Consider the following 15,879-nt stretch of genomic DNA (forward strand, 5'->3'; position numbering starts at 1 on the left):
AACAATGCTGACTGATTGCACTTCCCCTCTACCTCTCCCTGGCACTTCCCCCTCTCTCTTCCCCCTGCCCTTTTTCACTGTTGCACTTGCACAGTCTGAATGACACAAGGGCTAGTATTTGTCTTGTGTTCATTGGAGGCACACCAATCCTGCATTGCGGATAGAAAGCCAGGAATGAGCGAGGGAGGAGAGGAGGCTAAGGGGAGCCTTAAAGAGAGCTGAGTGTCATCCGCATAACACTGAAAGTTAGAGAAGGTAGAGATCAGGTGGGCCAAAGGGGCCAAGTAGACATTGAAGAGCCAGGTTGAGATGTTAGAGCCCGGAACACCACATGTGGAGTGAGAGGTGGTGGAGAGAGAGGACCCAAGTTCGAACAGGGAGGGACAGTCCAGGAGGAAGGAGGACAACCACTCCAGGACCTGACTTGTGATGCCTAGGTTCTCTCAAAGTCTCTTGATCAGGATGGTGTGATTGACCATGTTGAAAGCAGAGGAAAGGTCCAGGAGGATGAGGACAGAAGGAAGGCTATAATCAAGATTAGAGAGCAGATCTTCACGGGTGTTCAGGAGAGCAGATTCTGTGCCTCTGGCTGCTCTGAAGACAGACTGCTGGCTCTTGAAGACAACCAACAGATTCAGAATGGAGAATAAGCTGGGAGATGGCCAGTATTTCCAGGAGTTTGCCCAGGAAAGGAGTGATAGAGATCAGCGATAGTTTGCTAGTCAGGTAGGGTTGGCAGAAAGCTTTTTAAGGAGGAGATGCACAAGGGAGTGCTTGAGGGCAGTGGGGAAGGATCCAGTGGTGAAAGAGTGATTGCAGAAATCATCCAAGGCTAGAGTGAGGGTATTGATGTGGTCCTTGATGGTTCTGGAGGAGCAAGGTAGCACCTGCTTGGATGACACTTTCATAGATTGGACTTGTCTAGAAACGTCATCAGGGTGTTAACAGAGAGTACGAGGAGATAGGAGAAGGAGATGGGGAAGTGGCCAGAGGAGGGCTGAGAGAGTTAGAGGGAGAGGATGAGGAGAGCAAGGACAGGATGTCCTGGGTTTTAGTGGTGAAGTGAGAAGTCAGAGCTGTGCAGAGGGCCTGGGAGGGAACAGGATAGGTAGAGACTGCCCAAGGTTTAGCCATTTCCTTGCAGATTTTAAAGAGTTCAGCCATGTTATTAGAGGCCACAGAGACATGGGCTTGAATGTGGACTTTCTTCTTGGACAGAACAGAGAGCCTATGTTGCCTCTGGATCAGGCAGCAGGCCAGTTTGTCTGAGGATGCGCCCGAAGCCCTCCACTTCCTCTCAGCCACCCTGAACATGCGCTTCAGGGCGGCAAGGTCGGAGTCATACCAAGAAATGCACTTGGAGGTCGGCTTAAGACAGATTCCCATGACAGTGGCAAGGATGTCCAGAGCGTTGAAGATCGAAAGATGTATATTAGAGAGGGCTGAGAGTGTGAGTCAGCCACAGGAGTAGGAGGAGCAGAGAAAGCAGAGGTAAAGGCATCCACTGACACATGCTTCATGGGCCAAATGCCCGAGCAGGTAGGTGGCAGTGCTGGGTTGGGCTATGCCTACGAGACAAAGAGTTTCAGGTGAGAGGAGAGCAGAAAGTGTTCAGTCCAAAAGAGAGGAGTCATGAGAGGGTTAGAGAGGAGGATGTCTGAGGAGATGAGAACAGCCAAGGTGTGCCCAGCAGAATGTGTTGGACCAGAGGGAATAATGGAAAGAAAGTGAGTGTTGCAGATGTTGCGGAAGAGCCCGGAGGAGGGATAAGAAGCATCCAAGTGGATGTTGAGGTCTCAGAGGAGGAGAAGTTGAGAGATAGAGGCAAAGAGAGAAGAGGAGAGGTCAGCCCACTATGAGAGAATGAGGGCAACCTAGCCAGGTGGCCCGTTGATGGTGGCCACAGTCATAGAGAGGCTGTAGAACTCGTGAGCCTGCAGACCAGGCATTCAAAGTAGGATCAGGGAGGAGAGTGTTGAAACTCATGACAGAACTGACTGTGAACCATGCCTTGGTGAGAGCGAGGAATTCCAGGTCAAGTTCTTCAAGGAGGTGGAAGATGTCAGAAACATGTTTGACAGCAGAGCGAGAGTTGAGAGTAGCAACATGGAGTAGGTTGCCACATTTGAAAGTCTTACTGAGTGGGGTACAGGCTTGGGGTGGGGTACAGGCTTGAGGTACACCCAGCGGAAGTGGTGGAGGGGCCCAAGAGTGGGCAGAGATAGTAGCAGGAGGTGGTATAGTTGCCAGACAGGTGCTAGTAGGAGTAGCAGAAGAAGGAAGGAAGTTGATAAGATTCCGGAGACGCCTATCGTAAAGATATACATTGATGATGGTATTGTAGGAGTGGAAGGAAGCCAAGAGGACCTCCCACCGAGTGCCACCATTAATGGGAGAGGAATATATAGGAGAGAGAGCAGAGACCATAGGAGGAGTCCATAGGTTTGGAGAGGGAACAACAAAGAGGATGTCATGAGAGTGTGTCCGGAAGAAGCACTGATATAGGTGTCAGTGATAGGGAGGCCTGGGTTGGAGACCACGGTGTCCCTCTTGAACTTCTTCCTTCAAGACTTAGTGAGAGTGATAGAATAGGAGAAAGAGTAGCAGTTAGAGAAGCTGGGAGAGATGAAAAGCACCATAGAGGGGTCCATGGAGCGAGTAGGAGGAAGCAGGAGCAACAGAGAGAGGGAGAAACGCAATCAGCGGTGCCTATGCAGGAAGTGCAAGAAGGGGGAGCCACACAGTAGGGAGCACACAGTAGGCACAGACAGGTGACACACAATGGTGCAATGGTATGGCGGGCAGGGTGGGGACCTATAGAGTGGAATAGAGACAATCGGGGCACAGTTCAAAGTAAAAAAGGCCTAGTTATGAACACAGCACAATGCAAACAACCACCCAAATTCGATTTTCCTAAAAGGAGGGAAAAGGCCTAGTTATAAACACAGCACAAAGCAAAAAAACACCCACATTCGACTTTCCTAAAAGGAGGGAAAAAGGCCTATTTATAGACACAGCACAATACAAATGTGACTTTCTAAGGAAAGATGAGGGGTGGTTAACAATACTGTTAACTGATGTAATGTTCACCAGCACAGTGGAATGAAGGAACATTCTATTGAATATTCAAGATTTGCTTTTTGACATGGAAGAGATCTGTAATTAATCTGTTATACTCCAACCTGGTCTTTTGACTACTATAGTTTCATGTTCTCTCTTGGCAGGTGGTACTGCAGTGGGCTACTGTACTCTTAAACTCATGTTGTCTGTCTAACTCAGGATTCATCAATCATTTGAAACTTTGAAAACATATGGCAGACATATGTTTCTTCATCCAAAAGATGCAGATACATTGAAAGTGTTCCATGTCTTAACAAGCTCACCGAGTTTTTGAAAAACACTGTTCCACCCAAAAATGGCATGTGAAGCAAAATGCTGTTCTTCCCGCATCTACTTTCTAGAGAGTTGTATAAATGTTGCTGCAATCTGTCACTATAGTCCCCACAGTTCAGTCACCCACCATTATTGCACCCACACATGTGTCTGCCATTTATTACATATGCATTTGCAGGTCTATATTAAAATTAATATCCTGACAATCCATACCTTTTACCACTGCCTCAAGGCTGAACTATTTTAGTAAGGACTAATTAATGATGACCTCATAAATCGCCCTTATTATAGCTAGATTAGTGCCTGCATAAGTAATCTTGAATGCTGCATCAGCTTTCTTGTCCACTGTTTCCCATCAAGTTTCTCAGCCTTCATGGATGCATTTCCTGCAGCATTGGAAGTGAATACGTCCACATGGTCAGCTACAGCTACTCGCCTTCAGTCCCCTTGACTGGATGAATATGTCTTGCCCTTCCACTCTCTGGATACAACTTTCTGAATATAATTGAGAATAGGAATATCCTTGTCTGATTGAGTGTTGCATGCACTTAAGTCTATGGGTGTTTCATCAGCTTCTACTGGGAGGAGGAGAATCCAGCATCTGCCAAACATGCGCTAGAATTTCCAGCCTGTTCTCTTTTGAAAATGCTTTTAGTGTCTTAATCCTTCTCTGTCCCATCCACACTTTCATGCTCTTTTATTGGAGAGCAATTTGTATTCTTCTTCTCTTCTGCTATGGCATCCACTCCAGATGTCTTTGACCTAGAAAATACAGGGCACTAGTAATTCTAGTTCTGCTTGGTGGCGCAATGCATGTATATCAATGTCTTTCAACCTTGTAGTGAGGCTTTTGATGGTCTCTTGCTCTGCTTCATGCTGTCAAAATGTCTCTGGCCAAATGTTTTGGGGTTTTTGAGACTGCCAATGACCAATATAGAGACGGTGTCCAGGTGACTTGCGAGTTGGTTGTTCCCACCAAACTCAAGGGAAGAAGTCTTCCTTGAAGGGCGTCACTGTCGAGGGAGTTGCAGGCAATTCAGACCTGTAGCAGGGCTTCACCGGTGGACCAGGAGTTGCAGGAGTCAACGTCCTTCAGCTCGCCTTCGGTTCTCTCGTTCCAGTGGTCGACTCTGCTTTCCAAGACCCAGAGGCCAGCTTTTAAACAGTTTTCCCCCATTCATTCCAGCCTGGCTGTCACTCACCCAGCAGAGTAACTGTTCTTGCCAGACAGCCAGCCAGCCAATCACGCCAGAGTGCATTCAGGTCTCCTAGGAAACTAAGCACAGTGAGTTTTGGGCAGCTCTCTCACATCCTGTCCACCCCAGACACTCAGGTAAGAGATGAGGAATTCAGTACTGAGACCCGCAAAAGGCCAACAAACGAAGGGACCAAACATAGTTTGGCGCGCAGAGTTAAACACAAGAAGGACCTTTCCTTAAAGAAACGGTAAAAAAGATGACCAAAGTCTGTTTTTACAGATAGGTCTTGGGCGCCATATTGAAAAATATGGCTAACTCGATTTTTAGCTACCGGTGCTCGTGGTCGGGAAAAATCATGATAGTTTGTTCTAAACCACTGCCACCAGCCATTTCAAGAGGGAAAGGGTAACATGTGACTGTTACATGAGTGTTTAGACTCAGGGGATGCTAGGCAACCCCTCTAGCACTTTATAGGAAGATAGTGTGTGCTGGGTCTGTAAATTTAAAAGACTAGTAAAGTCAATTTAACTTTACATGCTCTGGGAGACAGTAGTCAGTCCCAGAGAAGGTATTTAAACCTTGGGAAGTCTGGAAGACACCCCTGTGCCACTGCACTGAAGGTGCTGTGTGACACACAAGAAAAGGATGATGCCTATGGAGTTGTGTTGAAACTCCATATCCAAAGAACACAAAAGTAAAACGCACATGAAAATACATGAACAAGTGGGGGAAAAAGCTCACACTCTTTCCAGGTGAAAATTGAAATCCTAGAAATGCAGCAAGGTTGCTGGGGGTTTCAATAGGTAAGGGAAATTAGCACATTCTTGAGAATTCTCCCTAACACTCGTCCCCCCCAGACTAAGGGACAGCAGGATTTAATCCACTCCTGGATGAATCTCCTTACTCCAGTCGGTCAAATATCCTGGAGAGACCATCAGCATTTTGGTGGTGACACCCAGACCTGTGTTTAATGGTAAAATCAAACCTTTGCAGGCTGATTGACCATCTAAATAGTTTAGGGTTTTCCCCTTTCATTTGCATCAACCATCTCAAGGGTTGGTGGTCAGTCTGGATCACAAAAGTAGATCCATACAAGTATGGTCTTAACTTCTTCAGTGGCCACACAATAGCAAAACATTGGGCCTCATTCTGACTTTGGAGGTAACCACGCCGCTATTTGTGGCATGGCTGCCTCCAAAATCGTTCCGACACCGGCCTGGTGAATGGAATAATTACCGGTCCATTCCGAGGTTGGAGGGACCGGTAATTCCCCATTCACCATTCCCATTTGAGCCCCCATAGGGCTCAATGGGAAGGGGGAAGGCTGCAATAACGGTACCGTAAATTACGGTACCGTTATTGACCCTGGTGTCCCTTTGCGGGTCCCGTCCTTAACGCCTGCTCAAAGCAGGCGTTAAGGAAGGACCCGCAAAGGGAACTCGTAGTAGGGCGCAAAGGGATTACCGGCACCAGTGTCAATACCGGTGCCCGGTATCCCTTTGCGCCCTACTTGTAATGAGGCCCATTCTCTTTCAATGGTTGCTCACCTTGTCTCAGGTTCCTTCAGCTTCCTGCTGATGAAGCAAATGGGGTGCTCCCTACCTTTCTCATCCAGCTGACTCAGAACTGCTCCTATACCTGTATTAGCATCTGTCTGCACAATGAAGGTTTGGTTATAGTGAGGAGCTCTTAGGACTGGAGCATGACAAAGGGCTTTCTTAAGGCCTTCAAATGCTTGAGTGCACTCCTCATTCAACCTGACCCTTTTAGGGAATTTAGGAGAGGAGACTACATTCAAGGGAAAAGCTATGGTGCCATAGTTCTCTATGAAGTTCCTATAATAACCAGTGAGGCTTAGAAAGGCTCTCACCTGGGTTTGAGTAGTAGGGTGGCCCAGTTTTGTACAGCTTGTACTTTGCTAGGCAATGGCCTAATTTCACCTCCTCCTACCTCATGTCCAAGGTATACCAATTTACTCTGACCAATTTGACACTTACTCGCCTTTATGGTCAGATGGGCCTGCTCAAGAGCCTGCAAAACATATCCTAAGTGGTCAACATGTTCTTTCCAAGTAGGGCTGAACACTGAAATCCCATCCAAGTATACCATGCAGAAGTCCTCCATCCCATTCAGAACCTGGTCACCCATAATTTGGAATGTTGCAGGTGCATTCTTTAATCCAAAAGGCATTACCTTCAACTGGTAGAGGCCTGCTGGGGTTGAGAATGCAGTTTTCTCCATAACGAGGCTCGCCCAAGTTGCTATGCAACCCGAGTGAATCTATTGCTGAGACATCCGCCGGCAGGCAGAAAGAGCCAGCCACCCGGAAGAAGGCCAGAGGAAAAAGTCCTTGTTTGCCGTGGTGAGCCCCTCCTGCACCATACCCAGCTGGCGACTGAGAGGGCAGGAGCCCTTCTCTCACAGCACCTGCAGCCCACCTGGCCATGCAAGCGCATCACGACACGATATGATCCTCTCTGCCTATAGAGTATCAGAGCTTCCTCTGTTCATCTGGATGCACCAGATTACAAGTTTACCTTATCTGCACACCAACGCCGCTGTCCATCTGCAACGCGGTTTATATTTTTATGTAGATCAGCTGTTCGCTGCATTGTTTTGTTTCTGCCATGCCTGGCCCCAAAATGGCCGGTGCAACGCGGCCTCATAACGAGGCTCGCCCAAGTTGCTAGGCAACCCGAGTGAATCTATTGCTGAGACATCCACCGGCAGGCGGAAAGAGCTGGCCACCCGGATGAAGGCCAGAGGAAAAAGGCCTTGTTTGCCGCTGTTCACCGGTGGACGCCGTTCGCAGCATCACTGTGCCCCCCAGGTACTCCATATCTACTACTATCATCCGTATGGCACTGTGATACTTCTACTGTATAAGTGCCTTTGACCTAGCAGTACTACCAATTTTTGGTACTGTGTATCCCCACTGCAATCTCTAACACATGTAACCTGTACATGGATTCATACCTTGCCAGTATTGCAAGCCAGACGCCGGATCGTCTAAATGACATTCTTTGAATTGATCCCGATCCTTAGACGCTGATGCAGACGTTGCGCTGCCTTTTTGACTATACTTATAGGAGTACTCAGACTCTTATTAGAGCTATGGCTCTAACTGCCATTCATAACAGTCTACTAGGAAAGTTTAGACATACCTATTGTGCTATAATCAACTGTCATTACGGATGCACTAGGAAATATTTAACTGTATGTACCTACTTGCCTACACCATGCATCTATTATATTATTGAAAGTATGCTGAACCAAACTAATGTCACCTCATCATTATTGACCTACGCCTCCGCCAGCGGCAAGGTCACTCTGATTACCCCTGACACATACTAGTTGCTCGCAACTACATCAGAATCTTCTACCATCATGTGGGCCAAGATATTACACAATACTCACAACAAATACACACACACCCTCTCTCTCACTGCTGCCCCATGCTCAGCTTTCTTGATAACTTATGCTATAGCTATCTCAATCATGGTCTCTATACCTACACAACCACACCGTGCATTTCACACTCATTGCTTAGCCTTGCACTCACAATCCACTTCACTAGACCATAATATCACACAGTCTGAGCCACCCAGTCCAGCAATTAGACTCCTCAGACTCAGAAACCATACATTATCCAGACACTTGCCTTGTGCACCCACACCTCTCCCTTTAAGGAACTCCATATTAAGCACTCGCACCTTGCCTACTCTTTACTCCAACAGTTGCACAAATATTGCCCCTCTCTCCTCACCCATCCACCCCTCCCCAGCGATACCTCATACTAAAATGCACACTATCTCTCATTACGATAATTACATATCGTCACACCCCAAAATGGAAAAAAGTAAAATCACACAACACCCACCTCTCAAATGCGCACTGCTGAATGTACGCTCACTCCCTGCACATGCCTTAGAGATAAACAACCTACTATCTACCCATAATCTAGACCTAGTAAGCATCACCGAAACATGGCTAAATGAGGCCTCATGCCCAGCTATATCATTAGCCTTGCCCCCAGGCTACGCCATCCTCAGACAAGATAGATCAGATAGAATGGAAGGTGGTGTTGCCTTTATCTACAAAGACTCACTCTCATTCAGACTATCAGACCCCAGTGCATGGGATGGAAAGGTTGATATCCTATCAGTTAAACGTACGCTCTCCCCCAACAGTACTATCAATATCCACATCTTGTACAGGCCTCCTGGACTCCCAGCTGATTTCCAAGACCACCTATCCCACCGGTTTAGCAACAACATTAAACAATCTTCTAAAGTCCTACTATTACGAGACCTAAACCTAGGATACAATGATCCTAAAGATGAACCCACCTCTGCCCTAGCTAAAGAACTATCACACTTAGGATTTGTACAAGATGTACACTCACCCACCCACTCCAAGGGTCGCACCCTCGACCGGGTCATGGATCTTAACTGTGCATCTAGCATTATCTCAAACACTGCCTATCCTTGGACTGACCACGCTTGCATTGAATTCCTTATCCCTACTACCCCAAACCCCAAAGCTCTCACTCACGCTCCACCAGCCATAACAAGAAGCTCAAAAAAACTTAACGCAGACAAACTCCGACCATACCTCAACAACTCTTGCCTAGCTCCTCCTTTCTCTCAGGATCCTAAAGTGTTATCAGACTTATTCAATGACACACTTACCAATGCTATAAATGCAATTGGCCCACTCGAAAGCAAGAAAGAAAAAAAAATCCTTTCACTGTAACTCATGGTTGTCGGATGAACTCCAAACTCTCTGTGCACAAAAGCGTCAGGCACAAAACAACTGTCAAGCAGACCCAAATGAATTAAATAAAACCTCTTCAAACAGATAGCTCTTCAATATAAAAAAGCTATTATTGCTGCAAAAGCAAACTCCTTTAACTAGAGGATCCCCAAAGCCAATTCGAAAGCCAGAGAGATATTCACAATCTGTAACGAACTGATCACACCTCAGGCTAGCACAGATGTGATAATCAAAGACAAAGTTCAGTGCGCTAGCATCCAGTCTGCAATGCTCAACAAAATAGAGCTTCTCCAACAAAAAATTCACAACCACTGCAAAGCCCTACCTAACCAAGAGACTAATCTTCTCACACAAGCGAAGCACAGTGATCCCCACCACGCCCAATTCGTCTTTAGAGACACTACCAAATCTGAGGTCCTTGAACTCAACAAAAACATCAAACCATCACTATGTAAAGATGATATATGCCCTCCCAATATTATCAAGCAATGTGCTAACAACCTTGCCCCGCTGGTCATGGCCTTCTTCATCAATGCACCATTCAGAACAGGCTCCGTACCTAACAGTCTCAAGAAGCCTGGGTGCACCCCCTTCTAAAAAAGCCTACAGTTGACCCAGCGCAACCTAACAATTACAGGCCTATAACGACAGTGCCGTTCCTACTGAAAATCCTGGATAAAGCAGCTCACAACCAGATCCAACTATACCTACAATCCAGTTCCATACTGGGAAAAAGGCAATCTGGCTTCTGTGTTTGGCATGGAACAGAATACGCATTACTAGACTTAAAAAATAAAATCTCCCAGATCATAGACAAAGGTAAACCTGCCCTGCTCCTCCTTCTAGATTTATCGGCAGCATTTGATCTGGTTGAAGCCCGCGAGGTGTAAAGGGCGGGCTGTCATCTGCTGTACGGCTGGGAAGGAACTATACATCTGGCTAGTGCCTGGTGCCGTATTGGGAACCCAACGTCTGTTCCACGGCGAAAGCTGCAGAGATGGTGTCCCTCTGTGACTGAAAGGAGTGAAATACTAAATAACATGAAAGACTTACCATCGCTAGTGGACCCAACCCGCTCCATTCGCTTAAGCCTATCAGCTGGAGCTGATAGCAGTTTGACGTGAGCGGGCCGAGCATTGGATTGGTCACGTGACATCGGCCAAGTGATACTGAAGACACACCCCCAGGAAGCTGTGCATAAAAACACCACTGCGAGACCCTTGCGGCGTGAAGCCCGCGAGGTGTAAAGGGCGCGCTGTTATCTGCTGTACGGCTGGGAAGGAACTATACATCTGGCTGGTGCCTGGTGCCGTATTTGGAACCCAACGTCTGTTCCACGGCGAAAGCTGCAGAGATATTGTCCCTCTGTGACTGAAAGGAGTGAAATACTAAATAACTTGAAAGACTTACCACCGCTAGTGGACCCGACCCGCTCCATTCGCGTAAGCCTATCAGCTGGAGCTGATAGCAGTTTGACATGAGCGGGCCGAGCATTGGATTGGTCACGTGACATCGGCCAAGTGATACTGAAGACACACCCCCAGGAAGCTGTGCATAAAAACACCACTGCGAGACCCTTGCGGCGTGAAGCCCGCGAGGTGTAAAGGGCGCGCTGTTATCTGCTGTTAACGGCTGTGATCGGTGAAAACTACTGGTAAGTGCACCTGATTAACTAAAAAAGACGAAAAGTAAACCACCGTGTAATACGTGGACTTACATTTTAGCATAATGGAATTGACAAAGCCGCGAACCAGATTACAAGAGAAATTAGAGGAGTCCGTAGCAACGGCCTATAAAATCAGTCTTAGCACTAATCTGATTGAGAATGATAGGTCACCTACTAAAATCGGAAATGCGAGAAATGACACATACAAAACTAACGAGAGCCCCACAAGAAAACAAGGTATAAAAGACAAAACAGGCGAACAACTAATTGAGGCAGTAATGATCCAACATAATAACAAAGCAGAAAAAGCTCCCTACAATATTATAAGTACAACATCGAAGACAAAGGAGAGACCTGTCGAATATATTAAGTCAGAGGAGAGAATTAGGCCAAATCAGCCAATCAACATACCTTGTAAAACTAATAGCGGGCTATCCCAACCACCTATGACTCCAGATTCCATCTGGATAATCCACCACCGGTTGTGGTTACTCCAACTGCCATGATCCGGGAACTAACCAAAACACCAAGGAAAAAATCACAAAAATTAAAACCTGGAAAAACTGTCTGCACTGCATCACTGCAGGATAGAGCAAGGATAGCCAAACAACAATGGCAAGCAACATACTATCCTACGGACTCCATTAACTATGATAACACCAAATCTCTACCTATCCGATTAGCACGGTTGTCGCTAGATATTAGGGAGATAGATGCAATAATGGATTCCCAAGAAAAAAGACCAGATGAGTTTAATAGAGCTCATACACCAGCTCAATCTAAACAAATCAATACATCTACCCCGATTACATCTAAAATAAATCAGATGCCGATAAAAACAATCTAGAAATACTGTGTAATTGTACACAAAATCAAAGAACAGAGGATTATAACTCCCAATCCATGAGTATGAAAGAGGAATTACCAAAGGATATGTACAAATCTCCGGATAGAATACCTACAACAATGGTAGATCTACAGAACACTCTGGCAGCTGGACTTTCTAATGCAATGATTCCATTCCTTAAAATCCAGGAATATATGGTCGATGCAACAAAAGACCAAGCAACTCTTCTTGCAATGATTATGACCAAACAAACTCAATTCGAAGCCTTTACAAATACCATACAAAAAAAGATTAAAATTCGAAGCCGAAACTTCTAGGACGTGGCAAACAAGATTAACAGATATGGCATGAATAGATTGCAGTGATAAACAAAATTTGATGGAAACAGTTTCTACCATAACAAAAAAATTGATAGACGACAAAGCAAAAAAACAAACACAAATTCCAGTACAATCACTTTTGCTAGATAAAGAAACCCAAAATGTAAGAAAAATGGATGATAACAAGACAGACCAAACAACACAATATGAAATGCAAAACTTTGCAACGGAGCTATGTAACATCACAATCCCGATATTTCCGGGTAATAAAGAACCGCCAATATGTACACCCTTTGATATCTTTGACTTGGCCAAACGCGGAACAATAGATCAAGCTGTAACAACCAAACCCCTGCATAAAAAAGCAATTAAAAAAACACAAACAGACTCTCGTGCCTTTTTGTGTAAAATGCAAACAGTTCAAAAATCGTTACAGGGGAAGACTGATCCAACCAAACAACGAGAAAACATTAAAGATAAGGGGCAACAGGAACAGAACAAAAACTTGCTAACTAACAAGACTTCGATAATACTACCTCAAAAACCCAATTATATACAGCTTGATCCATTGGACGAGTTACTAGAAGAAATTAATCAAGACTCAATGAATAAGCAAAAAATGATTCCAATAATCGGAGAGATACAGATAATCGAAGACTCGACAGAAAATAATCTACCAACTATCAATCCACAAGACAAGGAACTAATAATCATAGATGAATGTCACGATTCAACCTGGGAGAGTCCAACCGATTCAACCATGGAGAGCTCAAGTATCACGCAAAGATCAAATGAACAAGCAAATAACCATTCACTCACTTACTCAGTGGTATCGAATGAGGAAACTTGGCCAGATTCACCTGAGCAGGATAAAACAAGAAGAAAAGAAAGACTAGTCTCTTGTGGAAGTCCACCGATTATGAGACCAATATTTGATGACCCACTAACTACTACGTATGCTCATAGAATATCGCTATTTCAAATGACAACATCTACAGTATCACCAGTGATACTTAACAGGTGCAATATTCTTCGATTATTCAAAGCTATACCCCACCTGAAGTCAATCGGAACCGATAACATAGAACTAATCATTTTTCCAAACAAAGACCACATGGAAGAAGTCAATATTGATTTCTACTCGGAAGAGATTATGCAACTTGTACTTGCAATGAAACATCAACTGAGGAAAAATAGGATTTAGCACAGAAGACATCTTTGTAAGAAGAAGTATGGCTGAAAAGAAATCCAAGAATTTAGCGCGCTTTGATCAATACAAAAAAGAGAGAAAACTGGAGCAAACGAACAAAGATAAAATTGGGAAAGACATTTCTAACAATCCAGCACTAAGATCCGAAACCAGAAGAGTAAACCAATGTCAAGAAACAAGGAAAACATACTTATAACAACCAAAAGAAAGTGAAGGTCAGCTAAACAAAATATCCCTAACATCATGGAATACGAGAGGTCATAAATATCTCATAGAAGATTCTCCACTATTTCTTGCAGACTCAGAAATTATATGCCTACCAGAAACATGGCTGACAGACGAGGTCCTATGTGAAGGATACATAACCTGGATGAATCCTGCTATCACCTCGACCATAGGTAGGCCTGCCTCAGGAATGATGATCTTAATGAAAAACATCCCTGCATGATCTATAGTAGCCAGAAAAAAACATCCACCATTGGGCTCAATACATCACCATTAATTTGAATATGGAGAATGACAACAACTTAACACAGAGCCAGCAATTCGGGTGCATATCAATTTTTAATATATACTGGAATCTGACAGCTATCAATGACAACAAACTAATTGATTCAATTTGCGATGAAATTGACCGCATTACCATGTCCAATTGCAACAATGAATTCATCATTGTAGGAGACGTAAATATACATCTCTTTAACAAAGGAGGGGAAAAATATAATCTACAAGAAATGACAAGTCGTGCAAGAAAATGGATGAAAGAAATGAAAATTCGTAACATCATTCTATGCGAACAACCAACGAACGACAAAGGCTTACCCCTTCCTACTTCGCCACACGAAAACTCCAACTCGATTATTGATTATATATTTACATCAGAAAGTCTACAGAAATGAATAATTGCAACCAATAATGCACCACACATGGCAAGCGATCATCACCAAATATCTATTACTTGGACAGCAAAGAGGAAAGAAGTGGATCGTATTGACTTACCAGTACTCGAAGTTACAAATGGACTGAATAAATTGAGAATTCAACAACACCAAGTATCAGAAATACTCACCTCTACGGGAAATGTGGTGATGAACGATGTAGCAAAACTGAATTATGGATGGATACTAGAAAAATATAAAACTGTCAACTCAAAGTCCAAATATACAGCAAACCATATAAACAAACATCAATATAACAGCAAAATTAAACAAACAAAACAACAACACCAGAAAAGATTGCGACGAATTGGAAAAAAGAAAGAATCAGACTATAGAAACCAAATCAGAAAAGAAAAACAAAAATACTCCAATTTTCTAAAAGCAAACAAAGCAATGATGAAACAAAAAGACGCTGAAGCAATCCTTACTGCTCTGAGAACAAAAAATACTAGATATCTATGGTCTATGAACAATGAAGCAAAACAACAAACATTGATACAAGAAGTAGAGGCCAACATATAGGTCAAGCACTATACAGAATTGTATAAAAACAAAGAACAGAACTTGAGCAAAGATACCGGAAAAGACGTGTCACTGTGGAACCTTAATTGGGATGAAGAAAGTATAATAAACACCATAAAGGCTCTAAACTCATCTAGAGCCCCAAGCCCAGACAGCCTCTCTAATTCAATGTTCAAGGAAGCTCCAGAAATATGGGCTAAATTCTTGATTCATCTATTCCAAACCATTGAAAAGACCAAAGAGATTCCTCTTACATGGACAACTGCCATCTTGATTCCGATATTCAAAACAGGTGATAGAAAAAACCCAGGTAACTATAGCCCAATAGCCCCTTTAGACCCGTTGGGAAAGATTTTCGCAGGTTATCTCCAAAAAAAACTCAATAATTGGGCAGCGAATAATGGGAGACAAACGAAAAGACAAACCGGCTTTGTAACTAAGATTGGAACCAATATAAATCTTCTGTTACTGAACATCTTAAAAACAGAAGCATTCACCAGTAAGCAACAAATCTATGCTCTGTTCATAGACCTAAAGATGGCATTTGACTCCGTAAATAGAAACAAACTATGGAACAAACTAAAGGCATGGGGTTGTCCTTCGCAGATTGTAAATCCAATAAAAAAACTGTATGCAAATACATTGGTGCGAGTGCGAATAACAGCGAACGGGACAGTTACAGAATCCATCCCCACCTGGAATGGGCTGAAGCAAGGTTGCCCTTTGGCAGCATGCCTATATAATTTGTATACCAACGACTTTGAAGAACAAATACTAAACATCAAAGCAAACCCACTCAAACTCAACAGTGAAATAATTCAAACATTAATATATGCTGACGACATCATCATTCTGGACAAAACCATGAAAGGATTACAACAAACACTGAACAAAGCACAAGAATATATGATAAAGAATGAATTACAAATCAATACTTGCAAAACAAAAGTGATGAAACTGTCAACACAGAAAATAAAAACTCAACAAGACAGGAAACTAATCGCAGAA

Source organism: Ambystoma mexicanum, chromosome 6p (genome assembly GCF_040938575.1).
Source record: "Ambystoma mexicanum isolate Mex_15411 chromosome 6p, UKY_AmexF1_1, whole genome shotgun sequence".
Classification (NCBI taxonomy): Eukaryota; Metazoa; Chordata; class Amphibia; order Caudata; family Ambystomatidae; genus Ambystoma; species Ambystoma mexicanum.